The sequence below is a fragment of the Saccoglossus kowalevskii genome, chromosome 11 (assembly GCF_978046115.1).
Source record: "Saccoglossus kowalevskii chromosome 11, keSacKowa6.1, whole genome shotgun sequence".
NCBI classification, from domain to species: Eukaryota; Metazoa; Hemichordata; class Enteropneusta; family Harrimaniidae; genus Saccoglossus; species Saccoglossus kowalevskii.
Window position 1 is genome coordinate 27,922,055 of NC_140651.1, and position 12,107 is coordinate 27,934,161.

At 36.9% G+C, this 12,107-nt stretch overlaps 1 long non-coding RNA gene across 1 annotated transcript; it reads right to left on the reverse strand.

Annotated features, from left to right (window-relative positions):
* Positions 1–314: 314 nt before the first annotated feature.
* LOC144344466 (uncharacterized) lies at positions 315–11,789 on the reverse strand. Its single transcript, XR_013419180.2, has 3 exons — positions 11,700–11,789; positions 4,289–4,505; positions 315–531 (listed from the first exon to the last, which is right to left on the reverse strand). It is a non-coding gene; the product is annotated as an uncharacterized LOC144344466 (long non-coding RNA).
* Between the last annotated feature and the right edge of the window lie 318 nt (positions 11,790–12,107).

Here is a 12,107-nt window from a genome sequence, read left to right on the forward strand (position 1 = left end):
AACTAAATCTTTTAGTTGCCGCGAGATCTCGTTGAGATCACGAGACTTTGTCCCTAAACTCGCCGACTGTTCATCTGATCTACGTGTGTAACTATGGTATTTGGGATAGTGGACGCAATGAAGGGACAGCATGCCATACTATTTGAGAAAAAACTTAGGAATAAATGCTATTGTATAATAAAAATAATCTCTGTTATTGGACACAACTTGTGTGTTTGCCTGCGATTTACCATACAAAGTCGCAAATTCCGTTTCTTTAAAGCAGTCATCACACAGCTTGAATACAGAAAATTACAGAAACAGCTTGCCCGTCATTAACTTCTATTTCGTGATTTTTTTTATTTTGTTAACTTTAAAGTGTGCAAATAAAAATATAAATCCTATCAGTTTTTCGACAAACTCAATTAATATATTTGAGATCGCGTCATATACACCATCTAAACGACATCTTCTAGTCAATGCATAGCGTAACAACCTCAGTCGAGTCAGTTAAATTGCCCAGTGTCCAGCGACCAATCCACTCTTCAGTCTCTGAAATTAGAAGTATGGCAAATAAATTATTTTGACATTTTACGAAATCGTTGCTATTAAAGTTGAACGAGAAAATTTCGTCACCATTTTTGATAAAAGTATTTCCTTATATATTTGGACCTTAAACTCATTGTCCCAATTTTCATCAATGTGATTTTCTATGGTAAAATGATCGCGTGTAATCACAAATACATATTCAACTAAAGTACCAAATGCGTGGCGTTTTCCCGTTACTGTCGATTAGGTACTAAACGACGTACTAAATCACGTGGAATTCGGAGTTGAGTAATCGTTTAAAGGGCGGCAGTCGTCGCGCCACGCATGCGCGAGATATATGGGTCTCATATAAACAAAAATGGCGACTTTGACTGTTGCGCAGACCAACGAGTACAAACTGAGGCTTTTCCCAGCTTTAAGTAGGTAATTGTAGGTATCGAAGGAGTCACCGGCGGTAATCAGTTCAAGTGGCGCCCAGGTCAAACCTCATACTTGTGATTTTCATTTGAAGAGCGCATTGGATTGTAGGAAAATCAATGTTTATCAACACAAATGTCGCACATGCGCATCGCGACGACCACCGCGCTTTAAGGTCCATTGCTTGTCAATATTGTACTGGATATTTATAACGTTTATTACTGTGACTCCCGTCACGTGCAGGATGACGTCATAATTTCGTTTGAAGTATCAAGTGATACAAGTAGACCTGAGAGCTCAAGGGAATGCCTAACCTAAAGAAAACTTTTGATCATTAGTGAGACATCATCATTTGACATGCGTTTTATAATTTATAAATTTGTCAAAATGTCATGCGTCATTTAACATAAACTTCTCGGGAGCACCACAGTTTAATTTCCATGCGAGACCGTGACGGGACAGCCAATAGTTTCGCCTCGAACCAACAAGACTATAATCAGAATGAGTCAACAAGTCTATAATCAGATTGAGTGTTATTTTAACATGACATATTTATTTATTTGTTTTTCAAACTTCGTCACCAATCTAACCTATTTTATAACTGAATGTATAAATACATATTAAATGGGAGACACAACCCCAATTTTCAACAACGTGACCTCGGTGGAACACTGGCGTCGACGAGTGACGATTGAAGCGATAAGTTTCCACGAGATTTAAAATGGCTTCTGTTTTTTTTAAAAACGAGGAATCACAATTGGCAACCATTTTAAAATTCAAACATACTATGCGGGCACTGCGCTACACTTGTGGAAGATGCATGTACAGGAAAGAGGGACGTCGTGATCTTCCGATATGTGAACAAATTCCAGAAGCTAATGAAAGCTAGTAATGAACTGTGCAATATAATCAGTGTTATCGCAAAGTGTGGATTTATAAAATGACGAACATGAATTCGCGTCAGCTTTTTGCCACTCTGAGAGTTGACTAAACATGACTTGTTTTCTTTATCATGTTTTCATTTCAAACATTCGGTGTCATTGGCTTTATTTCACGGTTGTCATCTTAACAAGACTTCTACGCATATACACTGAACACAGTGTTTACACCAATGACTCGCCATGGTACATACGAAGGCGAGCGGATTACACGGAAAACAGATCATTGATCATTGTTTTTTTTTAAAACATTATTTCAGAAATAGTACTTATAAATATCACAGAGTACTTTAATGCATTTAAGGCTGCTCGCTGTGGCGTATAACAAGTGGTGAAAATATATTCGGATAAAACAAAATCATAATACTTTGTAAGATTCCCGCGTTTGTAGCTATTTTCTCACGACACTAACGTAGCATACAACACTTGATAACGTGAATAGATAAAGAAGAGATCCTAATTACATTCTGAATTGAAGACACAAATTACTCCGCCAGGAAGTCACATGACATTCATTCCCAGAATACACTATTTTCTCATATTTACACTGTACATCAACAATTCTTTAGCATCATCACTCTCTAAAAAGAGAAAATTTTAATAATTTCTGAGCATTTTTAATTATTTTTGATTATGACGTGTGTTATCGTAAAATAAAACTAATATTAATTTTGTAAACACGTATAGGTAAACGTTTCACTGATATGTCCATTGCTGAATGATGCGATCAACTTTGATTGGGCGCATGTTTTACGGGAACGTCCAATCAGATTCATCTATTTTACCTAGGTCAAAAACCTTTCCGTTTAATTACGCGCGGATTCTTTGGGATTGTGTTTAAATCGAGCTCGAGAAATCGTACGATTCGGACGATGTAGTTAGTCAAGGAATAAGCTAATCAATATTAAAATCATCCTCCAAATATTTTTCTTTCGCTAAAATGGATGACTAAATGTTTGAAAGTCCCAAAACGTAGCATATTTTGATTCTCTATATGCACGAGACGGAGACCGTGTGCGCCATAAACCAGCTTTTGAACGAAGCTACACATGTTGTAACGTAGTCAGACAAATATCATACGCACTGGAAACTATAGTTGGAAAAATAGTGTATGATACTCGTGATTGGCGTCACTGTTATGAAAAAGAGATGGTAAAATATTTAGATATATTGACTTATATAAGTGACTTAGTGCCGGTAGTTCATGTTTATAGAACCTGACTAACCTTCGTGACCGCACCGTGAATGTTCACAGTATCTGGAGATAAATCATGCAGCAAACTAAATTATTAAACAAATCTACAGTGAACAAAACACGTAAAGCGGGGATTATTCCAGTAGACGGCATGTTTCAGTAATTGTCGTGTTCCGGCGTACTTCATCGTATTTATGAATGCATGGCGCTCAATATTAGCCACAACCGATGTGCAGTGCCAATTGTCAAAAAGGGATCTTCCTCGAAAGTTATTGTTAATATTTCGTTTTTAGTAGTTGTAGTTCAAACAACCTTCGTCATTAATCACATGGTAACAATTAATTAATGAGTTCGCCAAACGGATTTTATTCATGGTTATAAATCATAATTACAGCAAGTGGACTGGATCCAGTCAACGCTCGTATTCAGTTCTCAGAGTAATCAAACGTATTCTCCGTATCCATATTTACTGCGTTGTACTCGTACAATTTGTTGGATGTCCGCGTCGTCTAATTTGCCAAATGTCGTATTTGTTTACTAGTTGCATTCGACACTGTGTACTGTGACGTCACAGGGAGACATTTACAGGAAAGACGGCATCAGATAGTTGTACACACACAACCCCAGCGTGACTGTACATGTGTATTAGAGTTTTAATTTTCCATCTCACGCATACTGTAGTGTGTTTGTACTGCCAAACTAATATTGTTGAGTCTAATATTGTTGAGTCTACAGTAAATTACATTAAAATTAGGTCATCTACATACATTGTCAAACAAAAATATTAAAAAGTCGGGAATTTGTGCAGTAATGAGTGAGATGCACCATGGGAGAAGAGTAGCGTATAATTTCTCAATATTTCTGTGAATTGTTTTTTCTGATTGTACCTGTACACACGTGGCTTAAAGCGGGAAAGTCGTCACCTGCGCATGCGTCAGATGGTCATAGCGTGCGCAGGTGACGACCATCCCGCTTTAACATTGACTTGAACAAAGTGTTTTTCATTGTCCCTCGATAGTCACGTAGATGTCCAGCCTCGTTCACAATATTGCAGACTTTATAAAGCTACTGTAATTGCCTATATGGAGAGAAAAGCGGGCTATCTAGAAAACGGGCTATTAGAACGACATATCTGTAATTGATCAATTAGTATAACAATGCATTCATAACCTTTTTAGAAAATTATATTTGATATATAAAGTACCCGCACCTATGATAATTGAAGACTTGTCATAACGTAATGACTGCACAACGCTACCACTTTCGTCAAAATTGGACCCTGGATCACGCACTCACGGCTAGGGTTCTTTTTACCATGGACGGCAGTATCAGAATATATATAAGCGTTCTGGCCGGCCACGGTGGTTGTTTATGGTACCGCATCAGAACAAATCAGCGGAAGCCGGACGTTTCAACCACTGTTGTGTCTGAAAGAAACGTCACGTTTCATATGTTAGCCACTGATACAATTTTACGCAAAGTCTAATAGAATGTAACTGTGTTCATCCTGGGAAAAACACGTTTATTTGTGACGTAGTTTGCTTCCATGTTAACGTTATAAACGCCGTAACGTTTGGAAATCAGGACTGAACGTTACCAATGTCTTACTAACTATCCATGATTGAATTTTCTGTGGACGAATTTGTCATTAATATGATATATTCATATAGAAATTATGGGATATACTGTATATCGCCAGGTATGTTTTGGTTTGCAAATGTACCATTTCGTAGTTTTCGTAGTATTTTAGTAGTAGTAGTAAAAAAAAAACTTCATGTTACGTCACAACACAGAGCAACCATTAACAATATAGATATGATGTACAACATAAAGACGAGCCACAGTAATTGTTTTTACGGGGGAGCAATGTACACATCTCCATGTAACAAATATTTAGTATCGCCGGAATTTAAAGAATTGGGCAGGTAATTTGCCATGGCAACAGCCATTGTAAACTATTTTAGTCTGCGATGTTCAATCATTCACATGTAAAAAAAATGCGACAGAGTAATAAAATGCGACGTAATTAATCCGACATGGAAATTAAAGCGATCGGGCACATCACATCAAGAATTATGCAGAACAATAGCCGGCAAAAATGAGAAGTCAGTCAGTGTACATAATTGTCTGAATAACTTGTCCCAGTGATGTTCCGGCTGGCAGAGTGCGACAATCATAAGAACGAATTGTTAGTCGAACAATCAGTACACGGCAATGAGTTCGTTAAAGTACCTCTCGATCCAATGAAACACAATTATATCTAAAGCATAAACATTAGAACTTTCTTCTACTCACGTAAACTGTTGATATTATACACCATTTCAATAAGTCGCATCATCTAGAAAGAAAGCGCTCCTGTGACGTAAAAATGACGTCACGGTAGATAGGTGTAAGCAATGACCTTCAAATAGAATAGACAATGCTATATTTTCACCATTTAGAATACATAAGTCTTTAAAAACAAATTTGTTTTAGGCAGACGACCGTATCACAACAATATTAAGGGTTTTTCGCGGTGCTCTCACAGCCATTTACGTCACTGAAGCGCTTCGTCGCTAGAGGGCGCGGCCTATGGGTACGGTGTATTTGTTCGTTCGTGTACGGCTGTCATGCTGTGCATCACTAATCCAATAAATACAAATTAAATCAAATCCCGTATTCAATGTTCAAATGGTATATGTGCATTTGTTTATACTATGAACATGCATTTCAAGTGTGCGTGCGCGCAAATAGTGTTGGTAGACGCTCATCAAATTTGTCTTGTGCGACTACACTTTAGAAACACATTTACATGCATTTGTTAAAGGGCCATGAACTGCGATTTTGACATTTTTCATATCTTTAATCTAAATAATATTCAGCTATTACGAAAAAAATGCAAAAAGCGCAGCTTATTGATTACTGTTATCAAAATTCCAATATTCCAAATATTTCCAAAAAAGGGATATTATATGTTGTGCTCTTGGGGGTCGCTCAAGCATATGAATACAGTGACGACCATTTTGACAGTTTTGGAACCTTTCCATCGTCGCTTTCTTTCGCAAAAGGGCATAGAATAGTTTTTAAAAAAAACTGTTGACTTCTGAACACCCGCCACTTGTTATTTATAACGAATGTTACTGGAGTAGTATTACAATAATTACTCCTAGTACCAGTAAACTGGTGTAAAATTCTGAATGAATGATATGTCTTAAAGATATATTTATTTTCACATGTTTCAAGATAATGACAAATATTCGAGTATATTTATTTATTTAGATATTATATCGCGTAATCAACCATATACACAGGTATATATACCGTCTAAGAACGAGATAACCTTCAACATCACATAGAGCGAATAAGGGACGAATATGAATTTCCTTTTTAGTAGTATTCAAGTTAACCACATACTCTGTTATGTTTGAAATATGAATTTGGCATATAAACACAATGGGGATTTCGAAACACGACCACGGCAAAGGGGCGTGGCAACTATAAGCAGACGCAACATATCTCTCTCTCTCTCTCTCTCTCTGACGTCACATAATGCATAATATAGTTCTGCCTACATATAAAGGTAAGTAATTCATAGTCAAGGTGACCTTTCCAGCTTTGGTCACCCTCTATAGTGTCTGTAAGGATGGGCCAATGGCGAGAAATTAGTTAAATCAACCTGGAACCATTCGAAGAAAAAGAGACGAATTCTTCCTGGGGGCATCTGTATATCTAGCTGGCTCGTATTGTAAATGAAACCAAATTGGAGATTAGATGTAGTGAGTTCGGCAGATCGCATATTTATTGAATATAGAATAACGCATAGCGGCGTTTGGCGTCTGATATAATTATTGTCAATTACACCAGGCAACAGTCTGGATGTCTGTCGTGTGTCATGTAGGCAGATATACGTCACCCTTTAATAGAAAGGGCCATACGCCCAATTTGTGTTAAGATTAATTAACAATGGGAATATCATCATTTCATCTAATCGGTCATTAGGTTAAGTTGACATGTCCCATATTGGTAACATATTGTAGAATTGGATCGTTAAGTGGAATGATTTTATACCTATATATGGCATGCGATATGTGTTTTTTTTATTCTCGGGAAGGCTCTGGTTTAAAATTGCTCGTAAAAATACATCGAAAAAATTTAGTAATACAGTTAAATATTAGTAACTGCAAAGGAGAATACATATAACATATTTTGGAAAGAATTGATGTTGTGTACCGACAACAACATGTGACACAGTCACGTTGAAAGTTGAAATAAGGTATTTGGAAGAGATATAAAAGTTTCCGTATATTTGGATTTTGTTTTGAGCGGGTATAGTGGATATATAGAGGTGGGTGTATCCGGGGCGCACCACCACTGACACTTCAGTCAGGTGGTCTTGTTTTTGTTTTTCCAGAGTGAATTTACATCGTCACCACAGTGATTCAAATATGCGACGCAAATGTACGAACACGATAAATAGGCTATATTACTGCGATGAATAACTACCTATAAATGTACGATATGAATGCAAAAATAAAGTAATGTACGTCATTGTTAAAGCGCGCTCACTATAACACCATCCTGCATTCATCCCAGGCACAAGACGTTTTGATTCACTGATCATAACGTATTTATATTGAAAATGAGTGAGTATGACAAGGGGAAAAACTTTTATTAACACCGAATTGCTGAGCATGAACGTAAATTTCAAAAGTGTCATCAAATGTTGCGACATGTTCATCAGATACGTAGGGTACGTATTTTAATTCAAAGTACACGCGCATTGCAATATAGAACACAATTGTTGAAAAAAAAATATTTTCCGAGTTATCTAGGCGGTTGAATGAACGAGGAAAGCAAGAATCGTTTTAGCACTCTGTATTGATGCACAATGGCACACGGTCATGTTAAGCTGATACCAGCTAATTGAAGAACGCCATTGAAATGCCAACAATACAGCGTCACTTTTTGTTGCTTTTAATAGCGCACTTACATAAAGATGTTTCTCTGTGTGTTTCCATATTTGGTCATAATATGAATGCACACGTGATATTTTCCACGCGATATAGCCTCTGGGATTCAAGCTCGTTGGTGCCTACTATGCTTTCGGGATAAGATTCGATCCAAAACCCACATTAATTATTTAAAATGCCAGGGCATGCTGGTGTATAGTGTTATAGCTTATGGCTTGTGAAACAAATGATGCATATACTCCCTACGCAATAATGGTCCATTCCTAACAATGTATGGATTTCAAATTAAAGCCGAGGACTTCTTTGGGTTAACCACAAAAGACTTCTCGTGTAACGACACAGTAATTGAATATTACGATGGAAATATTTATAATGCGTGTCACCACTGGATAAGATATCACATGGGTATATCGACTGAAATACACAACAAATAATTAATTTAATATAGTGCGCTAAAAACCGTACGATATTTGTGTTAGAAGTTTCTTAAAATATGCTGTGATTATTTATGTGGATATTTTACGTGATTGTTCGGAATTGCGCAATTCACCGAAATTATTTGTATAACGTTAATCTCTTTCTTCTCAGAATTGCGTCCTAGAATTAGTATAAATTTGTAAAAAAAAAATAGAAGAAATTATTGTTACAGATTAGGTTTATGAGAATTCTATGACATTGTATGATTCAATGGATGTGCTTGCTGATACCTTTCCTCAAATCGCAATCGAAAATTGAATACTATGCAATAAACCCAAGGATGAAAGTGGCGCATGTGTATTACGCAACTTATCTATTCTGATGTGTTACGTAATCCCCAAAGCGTAAAGTTAATTGGGTAAACCATGTGTAGTTTGCTAATGTATACACAGGGAAGCTGAGATGCGTGTCAGACGAACAGATACATTTTACACAATCGCTGTATTACAAAACTCGTTATTTTATTTCAATAAAAGTAGCAATTCACATAACACTGAATAACCAATTAATACAACACGTAATGTTTCATATGGTTGTTCGATTTATTACAATGAAAGAAGGCATCAAAAAATAAAACTAATTGCGATTCCCGAGTAATCGAGTCTCACTATGAATACAAACACGGAGAAGCCACTTGCGTGTTTTAAAATTAAATGATATGAGTACGCATTTGTTCGCCAGCATCTCATTTTCTTCTGCCTTTCTCTTTCATTGTAGGGCCATGGTGACGGCAATATTTGAGTGAACCTCACAAGCATCGCAGCCTATTGCAAAATTCAGAGAAGATACACTACCCTGAGTTTTTACGCCTCCGTCACGTGACCAACTTGAATACTACAGTTTAAAGCGCAGTGGTCGTCGCGCAGCGCATGTTTGAATTTCATGTAAATAAACATTGTATTTTACCGTGACGCGCGTTGTATACGTCGTTATGAGTCTCACATCGAACAGGACGCGGTGCGACGACTGCCGCCCTTTAATCAGTTATAAATATGACAAGGAACTGAAGATATGCAACTTTATGGTTACTGACAATCTATCGATTGAGTAAGATACGAGAGCGAGTTTACTCCATCCGTCTAAATGAATAAATATGCAGACATCCGAGTCAATCAGCATGGATCAATTATATTTGGTAAAACATGTGATCAACGCTGCATGGCGATATACGTCATCAAAGACTAACCTACGTCACATTTATTGATATTTATTGATGTTTTTAGACGTTATTTTTTCAATAATATTTGAGAATATTTGGGTAGGAAATTTATGGATGAGGTATAACAATGTTGTTCGTTATTATATCACGCTTATATCGGCAGTAGTCGGCAAACCAATACTTATGTACAGAAGTAAAACTTAACAGTATTATGAACTTCGGGCGTATCATATTTAAGATAGTATGGTACTCGTGAGTTTTTTTTTTTTTTACTTCTGCGCATATTTTAGCGCATATGACAGTGACAATATTTCGTGTCAAAATCTGTTTACAATTAATCGTTTTAATATTAACCAATAGTACATGCAGTTGTTTCGTTCACTGTAAATCTGTTTTTGTTTGTTTTTTTAGAAATAATACCATTGCATAAATGTCATTTTTGCAGCAATTTCCATAGACCACAATGAAAACACATTTCATCGTTAAACCCCACTAAAAATATTGCATATTTGTTAATACTTCAACACATCGAATAAACATTGTAATACAATATATATCTTATTTTCACTATACGCCGAGCAAAAATTTAAGATATTAAGATATATTCTTGCCATAGGAAAAAATGGTAAAATGCTCTAAAAAAGACAAAACATGTTATTTTCAATCCATCGGATTTTTTTCCGAGTACAGTGACACCGTATTTGTTATCCATTTTCTTAATCCTTGTAACATAATATATCAAATACGTAAAAATAAACACAATATTTTTACTTTTGTGTAGCGTTCAACCTTAAAGCGGGAGGGGCGTTACCTGCGCACGCGAGGGAATTGAGTTCCAAGCGACGATAACAACACACGCTAAAAACGCAAAGGCTCATGGGTAGACGCTTTTTGGAAACAATGACACGCTCTGGCAATCTGACGCATGCGCAGGTGACGACTCCCCCACTACTACGACTGTTACTATATTCACGGTTGCTCTTTATCCAATCATAATAGTCGTGACATATCTGTCTTGCGATTCGAAACATGACAATAAAGTTGATAAATGTATGTATGCTCGATATTGTACGTGACTACGTGATATTGTATTATGATTTAACGTAAATCACACCAAAACGTGTTGGTCGCGTACATAATACTATTCGTTCTATGAATTAAAGCGGAGGGGGGTCGTCACCTACGCATGCGTCAGGTGGCCATAGCGTGTCATACAAACAAGCGTCTACCCATCAGCCTTTGCGTTCTTAGCTTGTGTTGTTATCATCGCTTGGGACTCGATTCCCGCGCCTGCGCAGGTGACGACACTCCCGCTTTAACTAACACCGTGACATGCGATTTGAATTTATAGTACGTATCCGTAACTCACGCTGTGTGCATATCTGCGTAGTTCTTTAATTCGGTTAGCGAAACATCTCATACTATCTCATCACTATTTTAATATAGCCATTTACATGTATAATATGCGCGTGTTATGGCGGCACAGTCGTCGCTCGTAAACAAATATTTGACAAGCGTAGTATACGCTGCATGGCAACCATGTCGAATACGCCGACTTTAGCGCTTACAACTGTTCCGTGAGACGATTCCCAAAGTACATCTTAAAAGGCTATTCAACATATCTAACATCACCTGCCTAACAGAAATGACCTTTGTGAAAGTACAGTGCAGATATTAAATATGTAACGGAACACCAGCATCTGTTGTTTCTCTTCTATCAAACATAATATCATTCAGGGCCTACAAGAACGTATTGCATATACGATAAAGCACGACATGGTCAAATAAATGATGGACATGCAAATTAACAAAAATCACAGTTAAAAAACCATCACCAATTCGGGATTTATTTCAACTGAATGATTTTGCCCACATGTACATTACAGATTTCATTTCATGCTCTTACTTTGTGGCTGAATCTGAAGGTATCGCTTCACACAAGTCCACATGTTCGTTCCCAGTGATTTGAATCTATTAAAATACTGTAAATTATTACAGGACAATAATATCATGACAATAACAAATAGTTTGTTTACCTTCATGCTGGGATATTATACATTGACGTCATAAAGAAATCGTACTAAGAACATTCATATGGCCTCCACCTTTAATCTTACCTTTGTGTCACGTGCTCTCAATGATACTTGACTGGAGATCCGGTAATTATGGCGACATATGTGGGCATTCCAATTCAAGATTGATTGTTCACGAATAACGTCATGCGCCGAGTACTGTACCGACACGATGCACTGATTATTATTGGAATACATATAGGCTTCCTATGTCTATCATGTTGGCTGATACTAGACAGCGTTGAACAGACAATGTGCACGGACGAAAACGAAATTACTTACATTGCAAGCTACTATATTCACACATGGAAACCAAGTCAGCGTTCCGTGTCCGAGAAATCTTAGTTTTACTTTAGAAATACACTGGTGGAC